We start from the raw sequence: 10,230 nt of genomic DNA, 5'->3' as shown, positions 1-10,230 counted from the left end.
GGATCGACAAGAGTCACCAGATACGAGGAGAGAGGCTGTGATGTAGTGAATCATTTAACATGTCTCTTCTAGCCTTATTCTTTGTAACTCCCACCAAACAACTCTTTTCCTGATGAGTCTAGGTAAGAGAAGGTGGGAGAAAATACTGATAGGATGACTTGATTCAGCTGTAGATGTTAATAGATTTTAATTGTAATAGTAAAAGCTTGAAACTCTAGCGTGAGTCATCTCAGAAACAAGAGGGGGACCTCACTACCATCAAAGAAGAGGCAGGAGTGGATTGCATCCTTTGGTCCCGGAAATCCCTGTGCATTGAACCTCCACAACCCAGAGCCAGAAAGCTATGGCACTGGAGGAGTGGCAGAGGAACCAAAGCAGAACCAAGAACCAGAACGTGAGACAGAGAGCAGTGGGCGTCCCAGCCCACACAGCAAGTAAAGCTGAGTGACTTTGGACAGGAGGCTTGCTTGTAGAGTAGGATGTCTCCAGCGTTTAACTGGGGGAGCTAGGGCTAAGTGCTTTCAGGCTGAAGCTTATGTTGGAGTCATATGTTCTGAGGGCGTTTCTCAGTAGCCTTAAAAGAACTTTGTAACATTGGCCAGTCAGTGAGAGACTTGCCTGTGGGCATGACTGAGAAGAGACTGCCCCTCCTAGAACAACTGTCCCCTGAGCTTTTCTCACCCTGAGTTGTAACCTGTTCAATTCCCTAATAAATTCCATGCCTATGAGTATGGTGTCTGAGTTCTGTGGGGCCCCCACAATGATGTTTTGAATCCAGTTGAGTATAGAGGGCTGTGGGAAGAACGTTGCAGAGACCCTCAGAGAGACTACACAAGGCTGAAACCCTAATTTGAACGTCTAGTCTCCAGAACTGTAAAAACATGAATTTCTCTGTTCTTTAAAGACAACCGCTTGTGTTTGTTTTATAGAAGTCCTAGGTAACTACCACCGATCATGTAGCAATAGTGAGTTTTCACCCTTTATACCTGAGAACCAGCATCCTTGAATTCTATAAAGCAATGGCCTTCCAACCTTTTAGCTCTATATGCCTAACTTTGAACAACAACAAGACCACTAGTAGTTTTAAGATGACATCTAAATTTTTTTCTTCGTAAGTTTACATCACTGAAATGATAAAATGTCCAATATAATGTAAATATTGACACTGAAAAATCAAATGGTTTCACCAGTATTTATAATATCTAGTAGAATATAAACACTACCATGATTTAATATCCACTATCATCCACTCAAAACATACATAAATATTTTCTTCTTTAGCTGCTGGAAATTTAATATCTTTACAGTATATTTCTATTTCTTTAAAATTATATATCTTATTTCTATTCCCAGACCAAATTTTATTCTAAGAAAATACAATCTTATGATTGAAATTTAAATTTTTTAAGCCCATACTACTTCTTTGCCTCAAAAAAAAGTAGATGAATGAAAAATGCTAAAGTTATTTCTTCTGGTTTTAGTTATTTTAATACTAGTCCATATTCAGTAAATTTTGATTTAAATAATTATTAAATATAAAAAGTAATATTTAGCTGGAAATGCATCTGTAATGAGACAGATGGGGTTGTTCATTAAAAGATGTCTCGCTACTGCCAGTATATCATCTGTTTCTTTGGTATCTCAATGAGGCAGACAGACCGTACAATGAGCTCAAATTACCCCTGACTGCTTGGGTTTGAAGAGACCCTGTGGCACAGTGCATAAGACCTCACCAGCTAACAAAAAGGTCAGCAGTTAGAAACTGGCAGCCACTCTAAGGGAGAAAGGTGTAGCAGGCTGTTTGGAAACCCTACGGGGCCGTTCTACTCTACCGTACAGAATGGCTCTGCATCAGAATTGACTTGGTGGCAGGGGTTCCTAGTGTCTATGTCCTGTGTAAGTCTTTTCCTTTCAGTATGGGTAGGACCTATGGCTTGCTTCTAGCTGGCCACTTATCCGTCAGCTTGTGGAACTGTGGTGACTTACTGTGACATTGGAAGCTATGTCACTGGTATTTTAAATACCAGCAGGGTCACCCATGCTGAAGAGGTCTCAGCAGAGCTTCCAGACTAACAGACTAGGAAGAAAAAGACACGTGGACCTGAATGCGTAACCACTGAAAATCTTATGAATAGGAACATTGTCAGATATAGTGCCAGGAGGTGAGCCCTTCAGGTTAGAAGGTACTCAAAAGTACAACTGAGGAAGAGCTGCCTCCTTAAAGTAGAACTAACTATAATGATGAGAATGGAGTAAAGCTTCAGGAGCTTCGTTTGTTGATGAGAAACAGCTGTAAACATCCATTAATAATCAGAACATAGAATGTACAAAGTATGAATCTAAGATAATTGAAGTTGTCAAAACTGAAATGGAACACATAAAGATCGATATCCTAGGTAGGCAAATTGACTGTTTTTGATCAATTTGAATCTGACAATCTTATGGTTTGCTATGCTCGGAACAAGAAACTCAAGAGTAATGGTGAAACATTCATCAGCAAAAAAAAAAAAAACAACAAAAAAAAAACATTGCAAAATTTATCTTGAAGTACAATGCTGTCTGTGATAGGATAATATCCTTATGCCTACAAGTAAGACCAGTTAACCATTATTATTCAAATTTACAAACCAACAGCTAAAGGCAGTGATGATGACATTGAAGAAATCTACCAACTTCTTCACTCTGAAATTGATCAAGATGTACTTACCGGGTAATTAATAATCACCGGGTATTTGAATATGAAGGTTGGAAACAAAGAGGAAGGATCAGTAGATTTTTTGGAAAATATGGCCTTGGGATAGAAATGATACTGAAGATTGCATAACACAATTTTGCAAGACCAATGACTTCTTCATTGCAAATACCTTTTTAAAACAATATAGTCGGCCCTTGCCTACTATTGATACTTGATTGGGATAGAAAGAATATCAGGATACATGATTACAGAAAGATTGTAAGCCTGTCTTCATTCAGCCTATAACTGATTGGAATACCTAAAAGGGGTTCTAGAACTTGCCCAGTGAAATAGGCTTCTTGTGGAGCCCTTGTAATTTATAGGGGCTTAGGTGGAATACTGAGCCCGTTCAGAACCTTCTGAGATGGTACATTCCCACTAGAAAGGACCGGCACACCAGCCTGGAACAAACAGCTAGAGGAACAGAAGATACTTCCCGAAAGAAAGGTCATCAGGAAAAACCCAAAACAAAAGTGGCAGTCTGATTAGGTACTACAAGAACAAGCAAGTTGTTCACCAGGAGCCATCAAGGCAAGTAGTCAAGTCCCTTCAGGGCAAACCCTGCTCCAAGACCTAAACTCAAAGGGAACACATGAGCAGGCATGTAAGCTTGCCGGTGACCATGTTAGTCTACTGGTGAGTAGAAGAGGGGGAAAGGCAGCAATGAAGATATGGGCTGAGTTCGACCACGTTCCATAGGCGCCTGTTGACCTGGAGATGAGAGAGACAAGAGGAAGGACTTGTTGGTCCAAAGTGTGGTGAGACCTCGGGACTCCTGAGCCCATTAACAAGGACACAGCCATAGAGGGCTAGAGCTGAGAGTGAAGCAGCCAGCTGATATGAAGTCAGGGGAGATACAAAAGAATGCCCAAACTTGCAAAGAGTACCCACTTGACCTAGCCTCAATGGCTTGATGATCAGAGCTTTACTAAAGGAAGATTTAAAAAAAAAAATTTTTTTTTGGATAAAGGAAACATGTGTAAATTGCTACAATTTGATGAACTTGACCTATACTTGTGGATGTAGTAGCTCAAAATATCAACTGAGAGGGAAGGAGTCTTCAGCTCAAGTATGAATCCTATCCCCTCTGTATCCAGGGTTGAAAGAGATGGGCAACTTAGACATTGGCTACCTAAAGTAAGGGAGAGATAAAGGCATAAAGTGACTGGGTTACAAGTTTTCAAGAAGGAGTTTAGCTTAAGAGTGTGCAGGGAAAGGTAGAGTCCCCACTGAATAATTTTCATTTTGCCTATAGGGGTCTGGTGAAAGGAGATGCAGATAAGATTCTTATGATTCAACAGTGAGTAATTGTTACTATGACTAATTGCAACTGCCACAACTATAAAGGTAGAAGTTGTGTAACCAAAAGGGGGGAATAGTTAATCTTACAGTCCAGGAAGAGAGGACCCTAGGACCATCCAGGGAGAAGAACACAAGCAGAATACGGGACTGTATCCAGAGAAGCAGTGATACCAAAGGTGAGGACATGGAGAGAGGGAGCAGGTGAGGACTCTAGACTCATGGAAAGAGAAAGACTGAGTGCTGGCGGCCAGGAGGCAGGCTTACAGAATGTGCCATTGTGTTGTTGAAATTATAATATATTCCTGAGTGTTTTTGTGTACATTCCCCCCAAAACCAACAACAACAACACACACATACACACACACAAGAACACCAAAAAAAACCCCCAAACACAACAGGATGGAAAAGAAGCAAATACTGTTGAATGATGATGCATAGAAGAGACTGTAATCATTGCTATGAAATGATGAGAGTAAAGCCAATGTTCTCCCATGCAAACTATCACTCAATTCACAATAAAAACTTAAAAAAAATTATATATATATATAGAAGGTGACTATACACATGAACCTCAGTTCAGATACACAGAAATCAAATTGACTCCATCTGTGTAAAAACACAGTGGAAAAACTCCATCTCATCATCCAAAATAAAGCCAGGGTCAGACTCTGGAACAGACCATCCATTGCTCATATGCAAATTCAGGATGAAGCTGAAGAAAATTAAAACAAGTCTATGAAAAACAAAATATGATCTTAAGTATATCCTACCTGAGTTTGATGCACTAGACACTAATGAATGAAGACCAGAGGAATTGAGGGATGATATCAAGCACATCAAACAAGAAGAAAGCAAATGTTCATTAAAAAGATGAGAGAGAATGAAAAGACAAAAATGGATGTCAGAAAAGACTCTGAAACTTGCTCTTGAGTGTAAAGTAGCTAAAAAGAATGGAAGACATGAGGATGTAAAAGAGCTGAACAGAAAATTTCAGAGGGCAGCTCATGAAGACAAAGTCAAGTATAATGAAATGTGCAAAAGACCTGTAGTTAGCAAACCAAAATGGAAGAACACACTCAGCATTTCTCAAGATGAAGAAACCGAAAAAAGAGGTCAAGCCTTGGCTTGCAATACTGAAAGAATCTATGGGAATTTTTTTAATCAATAGTAAAATGTCAGTTTGAACACTAAGGCGCACCTGACCCAAACCATGGTATTTTCAATTGTCTCATATGCATGTGAAAGTTGGACAATGACTAAGGAAAACCAAAGAAGAATGGATACATTTGAATTTTGCATTTGGAGGAGAATAATAAAAGTGCCATGGACTGCCAGAAGAACAAGCAAATCTGTGTTGAAAGAAGTACAAGCATAAAGCTCCTTAGAAGTCAGGATGTTGAGACTCAGTCTCTCACACTTTGGATATATTATAGGAGGGTACCAGTCCCTGGAGAAGGACATCATGTTTGGTACAGCAGAGGATCAGTGAAGAAGAGGAATCCAACAACCAGATAAATTGGCCTCCAGGAGAGCAGGGTCTGTGCTGGGAGTAGATTAGGGTTGGGACCAGCCAGGGGAATATAACGAAGAACATTTCCTGTTGCCTGTGTGACTCTACTCTTCCAGGCCATCTCCTCTCTCCAAAGCTACTTGAAAGAGTTCAAGATGACTGCACATCTGGCCAGATGACCATTCACCAGTCTCTTTCTTCCACTGTTCCTCCTAGCTTCTCTTCCCAATAAGTATTCAATGTGCTTCTCCAACATTTCCTCTGAAGCTGAGGGTTCCAGGATTATCATCTGTGTCAGCATCATTTGGTCTTCTGGATCATCTGTGTCAGTTTCGTTTGGTCTTCTGTATCATCTGTGTCAGTTTTGTTTGGTCTTCTGTATCATCTGTGTCATCATTTGGTCTTTTGTATCTTTGTTGTAGAGGGTCTGTGTAGCACATCTGCCTAGTCTGCCATCTTGCCAAAAGTCCTCAAAATACTCTTATGACAATGAAGATGACATAATTTCTCTTAAATTTTCTGTTCCTGGCATAGTAAACTATATGATTATCAGATTCAAAATGACCATAACCAGTCCACTTCAGTTCACCAATACCTAGGATATCTATCATTATGGATTACATTTAATTCGTGACAACTTCCAATTTACTTAGGTTCATACTTGATACATTTCACATAGAAATTACTGAAACACAGACTAACACTATAGTTATAGGGGCAATGAGATAGAACTCATTTAATGCTTTAAATACAAGAGTGCTCTCTTGCAACTGTTTTAAAAAGGAGTACATACAAAGTTCAAGAATCTGCAAATCAATTCCTTTAAGTCTATCTGTGCCCAGATAATCCTCAGGAAGTCTCTGAGTCCTCACAGTATTGTGGATCCCTGTTTGAAGAAGGTTGTAAGGCTTGAGCCCTCATGAGTTCAGCAGTGAGAGGTTCCTACTTTGATGTTGGGGAGGAACACCCAGACTCAATGACCGAGGGTGTGGTATGTGATGTACCCGACACTGGCTGCTCCTGGTCCCGCCTCTGGCCCTGGGTTCCACCTCTCCTCCCCATTGTGTCCTCAAATAAAACTTCCAATGGAGCATAAACTCATTCAACACTCTCTCTGCATCAAATGGGATCACTGGGTAGTGCCAACTGTGAAGAGCTCTACAACTAACCAAAACATTAACGATCTGAAGGCACCTTCGGGTACCTTGAAGGAAATGCCGGATGATCATCCCAAAAAATCAGTCATAGGAAACCCTACGGAGCACAATTTTATTCTGATACACATGGAATCACCAGAAGTTGGAATGAACTCCATGGCAACTGGGCTTGAGTTTGTGGTACATAGAACACTGACTTATGGGATGGAAAAGAGGCTGGAGATGTCTGTGAAGGGGAGGGAGCGAGAGGAAGAGGAACATGAAGAGGTGTCCTTTGTCCTAGCAAGTCTCTCTGATCGTGACTTCCATGAATTCCCATGGCACTGCCTTCCTGGAGTACAAGATTGCACCTCACACCTCCACACCTGACACATGTGCTTGTTGTGTGCCACTGAGTCGACTTCAATTCATAGCAACTTTCTACTGCAGAATACAACTGCCCCTAGGGTCCCTAGGTTTTCATCTTTACTCCTGCCTGACGGTGTTGTCTTTCTCAATAGATTCTGATGAAAACTCCTTTGAAACAGGAATCATGCCTTAGACAAAAACCAGAAACAAAATAGCCAAATAAAAAAAAGTTATAAAATAATCAAATAATTTGTAATGATTTAAGTAATTTGTGTTTATTTTTATATGTGAAATTAAGATAATAAAAAACATAAGTAAAACTGGGTAAAAGGAAAAGAGAAAAAGAAGAAAAGAATCACATCAAATCCTTCCATCCAGATGTAAGTATTGTTAGCACTTTGAGAGCCCTCTTGACAAATATTTAGAGACCTATACTGTCACGTTTTGCACTCTTGGTCTTCCTCATAGCATCTCGTATTGACCTAGGTGCTTAGACTATGCTTCTGCTCTATGGACCCTTCAGTTAGGATATGAACTCTGACCCCGTTTCTTCACACTATACATAGAAAGTATAGTATAGTTGGTTGGTTGGTTGGTTATGTACCGTGGAGCCGGTTCTGACTCATAGCGACCCTGTATGGGGTCTCCAAGGCTGTGAATCTTTACGGGAGCAGAGAGCCTCATCTTTCTCCTGCGGAATAGCCCGACTTGTAACCACTACACTACCAGAGCTCCTAAGTAGTAGTTGTCAAAAAAACAGTTGTCATAGCCTTCTGAACAGAGTTCGCTGCATTGACTTTAACTGGCTCATTAGATGCCCTCAGAAGCCACTGTTTTGTTTGACCTTTCTTTGGAATGTCCTCAGTCATCTAAAATACAACTATTAGTTTCAGTAAATAAGGAAGCCCATAGAAGAATTGATGCTTTTCAGTTATGGTGTTGGAGACTATTGAAAGTGCCATGGGCTGCCCATAGAACCAACAGATCTGTGTTGGAAGAAGTGCAGCCAGAGTGCTCCTTGGAGGCCAGGATGGCCAAACTTTGTCTCTCATACTTTGGACATATTGTCAGGAGGGACCAGTTGCTGGAGAAGCATATCATGTTTGGTAAGTTGGAGGGTCAGAGAAAAAGAGGAAGACCCCCAGTGAGATGGATTGGCCAAGTGGCAGTATCGATGGACACAAGCATGGCAATGATTGTGAGGTTGGCCCAGGATCGGGCAGTGTTTTGTTCTGTTGTGCATAAGGTCGCTATGAGTTGGTACCAAGTCGATGGCACATAACAACAAGTGCAAAAGAGAAAGACAATAAAATACTCAGAGACAGAACCTGCCTACAAGACTAAGTGTCTATGAAAACCTCCGCCTCACTTACCCCAAGAACAGGAGAACTAGGTAGTGCCTGGTTCCCACTGCTGACTCTTCTGATCAGGGTCACAATAAATGTTGTTGCTGTTAAGTGCCTTTGAGCTGATTTTGACCCATAGCGGCATTGTATAGGGTTTCCAAGGAGAAGCTGGTGAGCTTAAACCACCAACTTTACAGTTCAAATGACTTTGCAGTCTGACACATTAGCCCACAGTGCCACACCAGGACTTCACACCTGGTCACCACAATAAATAGATCCTCATAAAAGGGGAGAAAAATGCAGAACAGAACTTAAAATATTAAAAAGTCTAAGTTTATTGGACTGGTTGAGACAAGAGACTGTTGTCCTGAAAGACTCTTTAAACCTTGAACTGAAATCATTCCCTCAAGTCAATTTTTAGTTAAAGTAACAGAATGGCTCACAAACTAAAGCATACCACCTATGAGTATTCTGCTTCCTTAAAACATCATATTTATGAGACCAATCAGTCAACAATTACTTAAAGAAATAAAACTAAACATGAAAAGGTAAAGGAGCAGTGGAGCGGAAACCAGAACCACAATGGAAGTAATGAAAGTCTCTGCATTGTGACGACGTAACCAGCGTCACTGAAATACTCTTGTAAAAATTATTGAATGGGAACCTAATCTGCTGCGTAAACTTTCAACAGAAACACAATAAAGCATGATTAAAAAAAAAAAAAGTAAAAGTAAAAGAAATCTAGCAACAAAATGAATTGGGCTAATCTGTTGCCAAAGACCTCTTCAAACATCACAAAACCAAAGATATAATTTTGATAACTAAGATGCATCTGACTCAAACCATGGTTTTCTTCAGTCACCTCATATGTGTGTCAAAGCTGGACAGTGAAAAAGGAAGACAGAAGAATTGATGTGTTCAGACTATGCTGTTGGCAAACCATATTAAATATACCATGGACTTCCAGAAGAATGAGCAAATCAGTCTTGGAATGAATCAACCTTCAAACTGAAGATCGCAAGTCTCTGGGATTCGGGGACTTCCCAAGCAGAATGTTTTCTAGAGGAGAGACTTCAACTCGCTTACTGAGGGTACGTTATCAGAGATTAGTCACTAGGAAAGAACATTATGGTTGGCAGAGGGTCACTGAAAATGTAGGAAGCCCTCAATGAAATGAACTGCCACAGTAGTCTAAACAATGGGTTCAAACATACCAAAGATCTTGAAGCCAACACAGGACTAGGCAAAGCTTTGCTCTGTTTTATGTAGGGTCACCATTGAGCTGACTCAACAGCAATTGTCAACAAGAACTATTAGCACTGCTGTTGCCGAGTGCCACTGAATTGGTTCCTACTCATAGGCACCCCATATAGAGTTTTCAAGGAGCAGTTGATGGGTTTGAACCACTGACTTTGCAGTTTGCAGTCCAGTGCCACACGAGGACTCCACAGTTCCTGCCCAAACAGTGACTTGAACACTGGATTCTCAGATTAAAAATCTGATGCTCTACCAACTGAGCTACCCAGGTTCTTAATGTTAGAAACTGAATTAGAAGAAAAAAGAAATGCTCTTCCAGTCAACCATCTTTTATTAAGGTTCCACGCCTCCTGCCAGATTTCTCAGCTTCTCTTTCTCACAGCTTCTGAGATACAGTCTGCTGGAGATTTTCCAGGCACAGAGCCTGGCAAAGTCTACAGCCTCCCAGCCCCCATCCTCCCTACTCTCCATTCCATTCCATAAACCCATTGCCAGATAGTCAATGCCTACTCCTAGTGACCCCATGGGCTCCACCCAATGGAACAGCAGAGTTGCTCCACAGGGTTTCCAAGTCTA

At 40.8% G+C, this 10,230-nt stretch overlaps 1 non-coding gene across 1 annotated transcript; it reads right to left on the bottom strand.

The window, feature by feature from the left end:
- Positions 1-9,852: 9,852 nt before the first annotated feature.
- Positions 9,853-9,925, bottom strand: TRNAK-UUU. The gene has a single exon. It is a non-coding gene; the product is annotated as a tRNA-Lys (tRNA).
- Between the last annotated feature and the right edge of the window lie 305 nt (positions 9,926-10,230).

Source organism: Chrysochloris asiatica, unplaced genomic scaffold (assembly GCF_000296735.1).
Source record: "Chrysochloris asiatica unplaced genomic scaffold, ChrAsi1.0 scaffold00258, whole genome shotgun sequence".
Lineage (NCBI taxonomy): Eukaryota > Metazoa > Chordata > Mammalia > Afrosoricida > Chrysochloridae > Chrysochloris > Chrysochloris asiatica.
Note: the sequence above shows the minus strand (reverse complement) of the source record. Positions and strands in the feature narration are given on the sequence as shown.